We start from the raw sequence: 9037 nt of genomic DNA, 5'->3' as shown, positions 1-9037 counted from the left end.
ACCCTTTAACCTCATATTGTTAGGCAATGCCTAGTGAGCAGTGTGGGGAATGGGGCGGGGTGGGGAGAATGATCTCGGGATGAATGCTGTTCTGAGTGACACACCCCCACAATCAAGTGTAAGTGCAGAAGCAGGAAGAAGAGATGCCAAGGCCAGGAGGCCAGGTGGGAAATGGAAAGGGAGCCTGCCCAGAAGGCTTATGGTAGTAAGCTAGAGTGTAGAACTATCTGGGAGGAATAAGTTCCCAGGTTCTATTGCACTGCAAGGTGACTACAGTTAACAATATTATATTGTATACTTCAAAATACTAGAAAAGAGTTTTTGAATGTTCTCATCACAAAAAAAACTGATGAATGTTTGAGGTTACGGATATGTTAATTGCCCTGTTTTCATCATTACACAATGTATACATGTATCAAAATATCACATTGTATCCACAAATATGTACAAGTATTACCTGTTAATTAAAAATATTAAAGTAAAGCTGTGTGCAATGCCTCCTTTATTGACATGTGTCTGTTTCAGAGGGGACGATGGCCAGCATCTTTTTTGGGGGGGTTCTTCCTGCCCAAGGGAGTCCAAGCTACCCTAAAACTTACAATCTCAGGTAATTAATCAGTAAAAAAGCACAAATACTCAGAAATATATTTACAGAATGCAAAGACCTTGATAGATCTAGTCCACATGGGTTCTGGAACCAGACAAAGTCAAGATGGCTCTGATGGTTTATTTAAGGGGATATATCAAAGGCAGGGATAAGGTTTCAAGGGTGGAGTCTTGCTTTGTGATGTCTTACAATCAGGAGGTTGATTGACATCTTGGCAGGTCACACCCATCTCAGGTGCTATGTCGGCCCACAAGGCAGATGGGGAAAGAGATCCACATTATCTCTGGGAGAGGAAATGTCCACTGGCTATTTCCAGACACCAGATGTCTCTGTCTCTGAGGCTTCCATGCACAGTGACCCACATGCAACCCATGGATGGCTCCTGACATGTCTGTGTTTAATGGACTGACTCAATGTTACAAATGGCATAAATGAACCTGTGGAGTGCATGGGCAGCCGTGGAAACTGAATGCGTGCCAGGAAAGAGACCAAAAAAAAAAAAAATCTATAAAAAACAGACATAAGAATTAAAAAGGACCAGACATGATGGCATAATTTCAGCTACTCAGAAGGCAGAAACAAGAGGATTCCCAGTTCAAGGGCAGCCTAGGCCACTTAGAAAGACCCTGTCTCAAAATAAAATAGAAAGGTTTGAGATTCAGCTCACTGGTAGAGCACCCTTCTAGCATGTGCTAGGCTCTGGGTTTAGTCCCCAGTACCCCACAAACCCAACCATGAAAAGGTATCATCCGATGATCCTCAATGCACCCCGAAGGTAATCAATGTGTTATTGGAATCATCTTGGAAGGATCATTTGAGTATTATCTGCTTTATGAGGTAAGTATGTACACTTTAACACATGTACTTCTAACAGACTTTCAACAAAATGATTGCTTTAAATGTCACATGACTAAATGGCAAATCTCTTCATTCCTCACAAAAACTATATCATATGAAAAGATTTGTTTCCCTGTCCAATTGCTGGGATGTATTTTATCTTTAAAAGAGTTATGCTGTCTGCTCCATGAATTTTTCTACAGTTTTATAGCTACCATTCTGCCATTTTTCATATATATTTTTTTAGTTGTCAATGGATCTTTTATGTATTTATATATTTATTTATTTACATTTGGTACTGAGGATCGAACCCAGGACTTTACACATGCCAGGCAAGCACTCTACCACTGAGCCACAACCCCAGCACCCCCATTCTGCCATTTTTATTTATTTATTTATTTATTTATTTATTTATTTATTTATTTATTTGGTACCAAGGATTTAACCCCGGGGCCACTTAATCACTGAGCCACATCCCCACCTCCTTTTTTATTTTTTATTTTTGAGACAGGATCTTGCTAAATTGCTTAGGGCCTCCCTAAATTGCTGAGACTGGCCTTGAACTTGTGATCCTCCTGATATGTTGGGATTTCAGGTATGCACCACCACACCCAGCTTATTCTGCCATATTAAAAAATCACATATTTAAAAAAATAAATAAATTTTTTAAAAAATCACATATTTGTTAGAAAATGTAGTACTTTCTTAAACTTCTAAATTCAGGAAGTTTCCAAAAGAGTCTCAACTTCAATGTCAAGGAGCCACAGTTCTTCATGAATTATGTAATATAATTCAAGGTTCAAGGGAAATGTTTATGGTTTACAAATCTATAAATCTGCTAACATTTTTCACAACTTTATAAATAAAATTAATATAAATCTGCATTACAGTAAGAGCTTAAAGTATTTTAAAGATGGGTTTCAACCGTGACAAAAGGAAAATAGAATGGCACTTTGTGGTAGAATTTAAACCAAGAAAAGTAACATTATTTACTTGTAGGTACTACGTCTCATAGGCACTATGATTGAAGGCATAAATTTAGCTATGAGACCATTATTATTGTTAAAGCTTGGGCAGCAGAAGCATTCTTTCATCTCTCATCATGAGTAGGACCACTACCTGATTCATCTTACTTACTCATTAAACTACTACATACTTATATGTAAGTAATGATCTTTATACGACTACCATTGTCATGACCACACCTGAACTTTCACACCCTCTTTGTGGCTGCTATACATATGAATGAAGTAAGAAAAGCAGAGAATTTGGAGACAGACTGGGTTTGAGTTCTAAATTTGCCTCATTCTAGCTGCATGACTTTAAGAAATTTACTTAACTTCCTTATGTCAGTCACCTTGCCCAGGTTATAGGGAACATAATACCCACAGTGTGTTATGAGAGTTAAGTATTTGTAAATAACCTCTGTGGACCACAGATTTTAATTTTTTGCTCAAATCTCCTCACTGTCAGAGGATGATCTTCTTTCTGCTTCACACAGAAAAGTAAACGGTATAAAATGTATCCTATCAATTCTTTTTGATATCTCTTGCTCCCACTACTGTATTGAAGATGCTCTCATTTGAAATCACTGGGAGCTGCTAACTGCTAAATCCTTATCAGTCTTCATTCTATCTATCCTCTCCACTGCATCACTGTATTAACCATTCTCCTTGAGATGTTTTGCTTCCTAGTCTCCTCTGAAGCCATTTTTGCCTACTACATTTCCAATCTATTTGCTTTTACTAATTTTGGTATGATACAGAATGCAAGGTCAGTAGCAGAAAGCAGTGAATGTTAAGTCAGGCCAGTTTTTGTGATCCAAGAAGGGAGTCCAAAAACAACCAAGGTCAATACTGGGAAAACAATGAAGCCATGGAGCTGATGTGCCAGGAGTTTTATTGTAAAACTGCAGCCAAGGATCAGGAGCTGGAGATCATCACCAAGCTAAAAGTATCACACAGGCAGCAATTCCTTATGTAGTCCAATTGCATTTTTTTTTTGGCTCCCCTGGTAGGGTCACAGTAAATTGCTTAGGGCCTTTCCAAGTTGCCCAGGCTGGCCTCAAACTTGTGATCCTCCTGTCTCAGCCTCACAAGTCACTGGGATCACAGATGTGCGCCATACCCATGTCCAACTACTTTTGCCTGGCAACTTTTACATTTTTACCTGACTCTCTTTTTATGAATTGAGCACATACATAGTTCAAGCAGAGTGTTAACAAAACTGACATGTATCTTCCACTATTTTTCATTTTGAGTTGTTAAATTGTTCCCTAAGGTCCTATTTCTTGGACTCCTCTTTCAGTCTACACATTTAGCCAGCATGATCTAATTCAATTTCATTTTTTAACAGCCAAGTTATCTTAAATTTCTAGAGTGTCTTCTGGGTGTTCTTATCTATATGCCCCACAGTTTTTGCAGCTCAGATGCTAAACCAAGCTTTGTACCTGCGCTTCCTAAAATGTTGCCTCCAGCCCGGCATCACTGCCCGTACAACCTCTTCCATTAGAAACCATGATGCCATTCTGTTTGTTGACATCCAATATGTCACTAAGAGCTTTAAATATAATTAAGTGTTCATTATCATTGTTATTAATATTATGACTGCCTTTTATCTAGCCCTTGGGCTGAGCACCCTGCTAAATTCTTTATATATAGATTACCTCATCTAATCCTCATAACAATAGCCTTTAATAATAGCTTTATGGGTGCTGCTATTATCTCTATTTTAGAGATGAAAAGTCTGAGGTTCAGCATATTTAAAATATTCTCCCCTGCTTTAAATAGTTGCTCCATTTACCCAAAAATGAATCCAGGTAATTTGACTCTGGATCCTGCCCTCTTGCCACTATATTCTGCTGCTTCTTTGCTCTACTGTGCCTTTCTCCTGAAAGTCTCACTGATTCAGCCATTCTCTGGCTACCAGCACACAAAATTACATATCTGAGCTCTAAGAGTAGATGGATTTGCACTGAAGTCCTGTGACCCCTGCTTGCTGTGTGACTTTGGACAAGGAACCTGACCTTCTCTGCCTGTGATTCCTCATTAGGGAAAAAAACAGATACTAGTTACATTTCAGGTTGGTTATAAGGTTTCAAATGAAATAATATTAACGACCAAGAAAAAAAAAATGAAAACTTAGCTTTACCCATGTAAATTCTACAAGCTTAAGCACTATTATTATTATTCTACTCCAGTATGAACTCGCAAACATTTTCACTTTGTTTCAAAAGATTTCTAACTGGTCTCTACGACTCGACCCCATAAATTAATTTTTTCTATTGTTGTCAGAATTATTTTTCAAAAAGCTCAATCTGACCATGCCACTTCCCTGCCTGAAAGTCCCTGATGTTCCTTTTCTTGTGGGAATAGCCTTTGATGTCATATAGGAGCATTCACTTAAAATGGAATCAACTTCTTAAAACTGGAATGACATCTGCTACTCCTTTCTCTTTTATTTCCTGCTCCTCTCTCAAAAGAAACCTAGTTTTCATAAACATCAGATTATTCTTTCATGGACTCACCAGTGCTTTTGATGCCTTGGGGCCTCTTTGTGCTTCCCTTTTCACATAGAAAACTCCTACTTGTCCTTCAAAATCCAGCTTTTCACCATGGTTTCCCCTAGATCAGAATCTAATACTGCCACATCCCAATCCCTATGCTACTGAAAGTACTTTAATCCCAATATTTATCAAACTAATTTTGCAATTACTGAATTGCAATGACTTTCTCCAGGGAAAAGTTCACTTCTGAATAAAAATCAGTCTAATCTGGTGCATCGTACTGTGTCTGCTATATTGTAGGCACTTGATATATATTGCTGAAATAACTGAAAGTGGATTGTTCTTACAGTCTACAAAGTTTTTTCACATACTTATTTCATCACATGATCAGGATATACAATCATAAGATTGGATACAAGAGGCTGTGTTTTTTTTTACTCTTATTAAAAATTGAGACTTTATTAAATCTCTTCAACATTTCCCCCTAATTGCAGAGTTTTAAAAATATACAAAATAACACCTATGCTTTAAAAAGCTTAAGTGAGCACATGGTTCATATTTTAAGAACGAGGTGATTATAATAATCTACATAATTACCTGTGGGCATTGGTAAATACATTGCAGCTTGATAACTGTGCTCCATTTCAAGTTCAGATTAGAATGTTCCTTTATTTTGTTAGGGAAGCAGCTATTTTCAAGTGTCAGGTTAAAACCTGAAATGAAAGGAACTCTTTGGAACGACAGTAGCATTCCTGTGTCTTTGTAGTTTCTATCCATTTTTGTTTTTAATGTGGCAAGAACAATTCAGTGGTCTATTATTTCTCCGAATTCCCTGAAAACAATTGAGCAAAAGTAACCTAGAGCAGTGTTTATCAAAATGTAAGTAATGATTCATTTAGTGGCACAGAAAATCAATTGTGTAATCACAGCAATTTAAAAAATGAAATGGCATAGGATATTCTAGAATGTGCTGCATGATGTAAGGGCATGACTTCTTGTGAAATCTTCATTTCAATTGTGTGTTTACTGGCCTGGGAAGTAAAATATATTTCCCATTGTGGCATGTAAATCCCACTAGACTGGTCCAAAAAGTTTGAAAGACAATGCCCTATATGACCTAGCAATATTGCTCAAAGAGTGGGATCAATTCCAAATATCCACTTAATAAAATTATTTTAATAACCTGATAACCCTGTAACCCTGTCCCGGTTGGGTCCCCAAACTCCAGTTATATCATCATAACCCCCACACAAAACCTGATTCATTCACTGGAGTTGGCTCCAAATAACATTTAATTACTTCAAAAAAATCGAACCTACTTCCAAAAAATTGAACCTATGTCTAAGAGATGTACATTTACTATTACAGGAACTGTGCAGAAGAATTTGCCAAAAATTCTGAAGTCAATACAACAAACAAACAAGCAGTTTGAAAAAGGTTTTAAGTGAAACAACATCAATAAAGTTAGATTCAGCTCACTATATCCCAGGACTACTCCTGAAGTTCTGTTTTCATACCATTACATTTAATTATAACTATTGCATTTTTTTCCTGCCACTGAGACTCTACCCTTATCATAGAGGAATCTTATTTTATTATTTCTGTATTCTCAAGTGCCTTTATATATGTATTGTCTAGAACATAATAGACATTTAACAAATGTTTGTCAAGGAGACAGTACTCATTTGGATAAATATATGTCCTGAAACTTAATGAGTGACTGACTCAATGTTGTAGCATATTCTAAGGCTATTCTTGCTTCTTGCTCACTTAAAGAATATACTTTTCTAAGACTCTCAGTTCTATGAAATAGGGCTATATTGGAGTCTGAAATGCACAAATTTTAAACAGTTTTTTGATATGAGAATATCATGATTGCAAGCAGAGAAATAAGCACTCTCTTACCATGCTTACAATGGGAAAAAGTGAGTGAGGTAGTTTGGAAATGCACATCCCAAATCTTTCAATATGCAGAATTTATTCTGTGCAAAAGTAAAGGTCTTCAAATATGGACACAAGGATATTAAATTCGATGCTGTTTACAACAGATAAAAATGTCTACCACCTGAAGATTAGTGAGGTATATTATGATAATTCTTACAATTGAATAATGTGCAGCCATGAATAATAATGATGTTTAATTACATTAGCATTGAAACGGGCTCAGAGGATATACTGTAAAAGACAGGAAACAGAGCGATAAACTACAGAATATCATTTAAATTTTTTATAAGGTGAAATTCATATAACAAAACCAGCCAGTTAAAAAGGAACAATTCAACAGCCGTTTTAAATACATTCACAATATTTGGCAACTGCCACCTCTATTTATTTCCAAAACAGTTTTATTGCTCTGAAAGAAGTCTATATCCATTAATCAGTTGTTTTCATTACCCCTTCCTTATGGCCCCTGGTAATTCCCAATCTTCATTCTGCTCTATGGATTTGCCTATTTTGGATATTTCATATGAATGGAATTATATATTATGTGGCCTCTATGTTTCTGGCCTCTTTCATTTAGTGTTTTGGAGGTTCATCTTCCTTGTAGCAGTACTTGTTTTCACAGTTGAATAATATTTCATTGTGTGTGTGTTTGTGTACGCACACACATATTTCACAATTTATCTTTTTATCACCTTTGATGAAAAGATGGATATTCGTAGCTGTTATGAACATAGGTATACTGCTGAACATCATTTTAATGATACAAGTGTTAGCAGAGAATTAAATTCAAGAATATTAGCAACCATTTTTTGGGGTGGAGGGATAATAGGTGAATCATTTTATATTATTTAGAACATTGGGCCCTAGAATTAATTGGACCAGGCTTCATTCCCCACCCCCCACCCCCCAGCCCCCATTTTTGGGGATTAAACCCAAGGTACTGCATCTATGACATCCTCACAGCCCTTCTTTATTTTTTTGAGACAAGATCTCACTAAATTGCCCAGGCTGGGCTGAAATTTGTGATCCTCCTTACTCAGCCTACTGAGTCACTGGGATTACAGGCGTGTGCCACGGTGCCTGCTGACTCCATTTCTTCATGTGTAATACGAAGAAAATAATACCTACTTAATTGGATTATTGTAAAAAGTAAATGGAATATATGTCATTAATTAGAAATATGTGGGGGGCTGGGGATATAGCTCAGTTGGTAGAGTGCCTGTCTCGCAGACACAGGCCCTGGGTTCAATCACCAGCACCACACAAGAAAAAAAAAAAAGTGGGGCACATGGTAAGTACTGAATTCATAGTATGCTTTAAAAAATTGTATTTTTGTTCATACTTTCTGATTATGTTTATTTAAAACTTTTCCTCCTACTGGATTACAATAGTAATAGTTAAATAGTATTTGTGTGTGTGTTTATGTGACAGAGACAGATAGATTTGAATGCTATACACTTAAGAAGCATGTTCCCCTTGCTGATGGTTATTTGACTACTGAATTGTTCCGGTGAACTCACTTTGATTATAGTCCTATAATGTAACTCTTCCTTCAAATTTCAATTCAAATAATGTTTCAAGTACGTATTTTCCAGTATTCTGCCACAGCGACTCTTCCCTTCTAGGCTTGGTTCAGCATCGCTTTAGATGCAACCACCCAGTTTCTAGTCTCAGCAACTGTGCGACAGGTACTGAGGGACGGTGGAAGGGCACAGGTTTTCTCATACACACACATCTAGAAAAATACATCAGGATCAGGTTTTACCACGTGTATGAAATTTTTCCCCAGGATAGCCCTCCCTTTGCTTCCTAGAAAACCACATTTTATCTCTCATTGTAAATTCAAACTTTGCCAAATATGCACACCTTGAACACTCAGAAGGGTTGCAGTCCAGGGCCCGCCGGGGCTGCGGGGAGGCTCCCTGCTGCCTCCCAGGGTTTCGGAAGTCAGAACTCGCACCTGCAGCCCCCGAGCCGACCTAGCGCGGGAATTTCGAGGGGCGCCGGGGAGGACTGCAGTGTTCGTGGGGAGGCCGCGCGGGGACAGGTGCTGGGGGCTTCGAGTCCCGCGAAGGGGCCGCATCTCCGGAGCCCGACCCCGGGCGTTGGCTAAGGCCTTGCAGAAGAGGAGCCAGCCGCCCGCC

Source organism: Marmota marmota, unplaced genomic scaffold (assembly GCF_001458135.2).
Source record: "Marmota marmota marmota unplaced genomic scaffold, marMar, whole genome shotgun sequence".
In the NCBI taxonomy this organism is placed as follows: Eukaryota; Metazoa; Chordata; class Mammalia; order Rodentia; family Sciuridae; genus Marmota; species Marmota marmota.
This window is presented reverse-complemented; position numbering follows the sequence as displayed.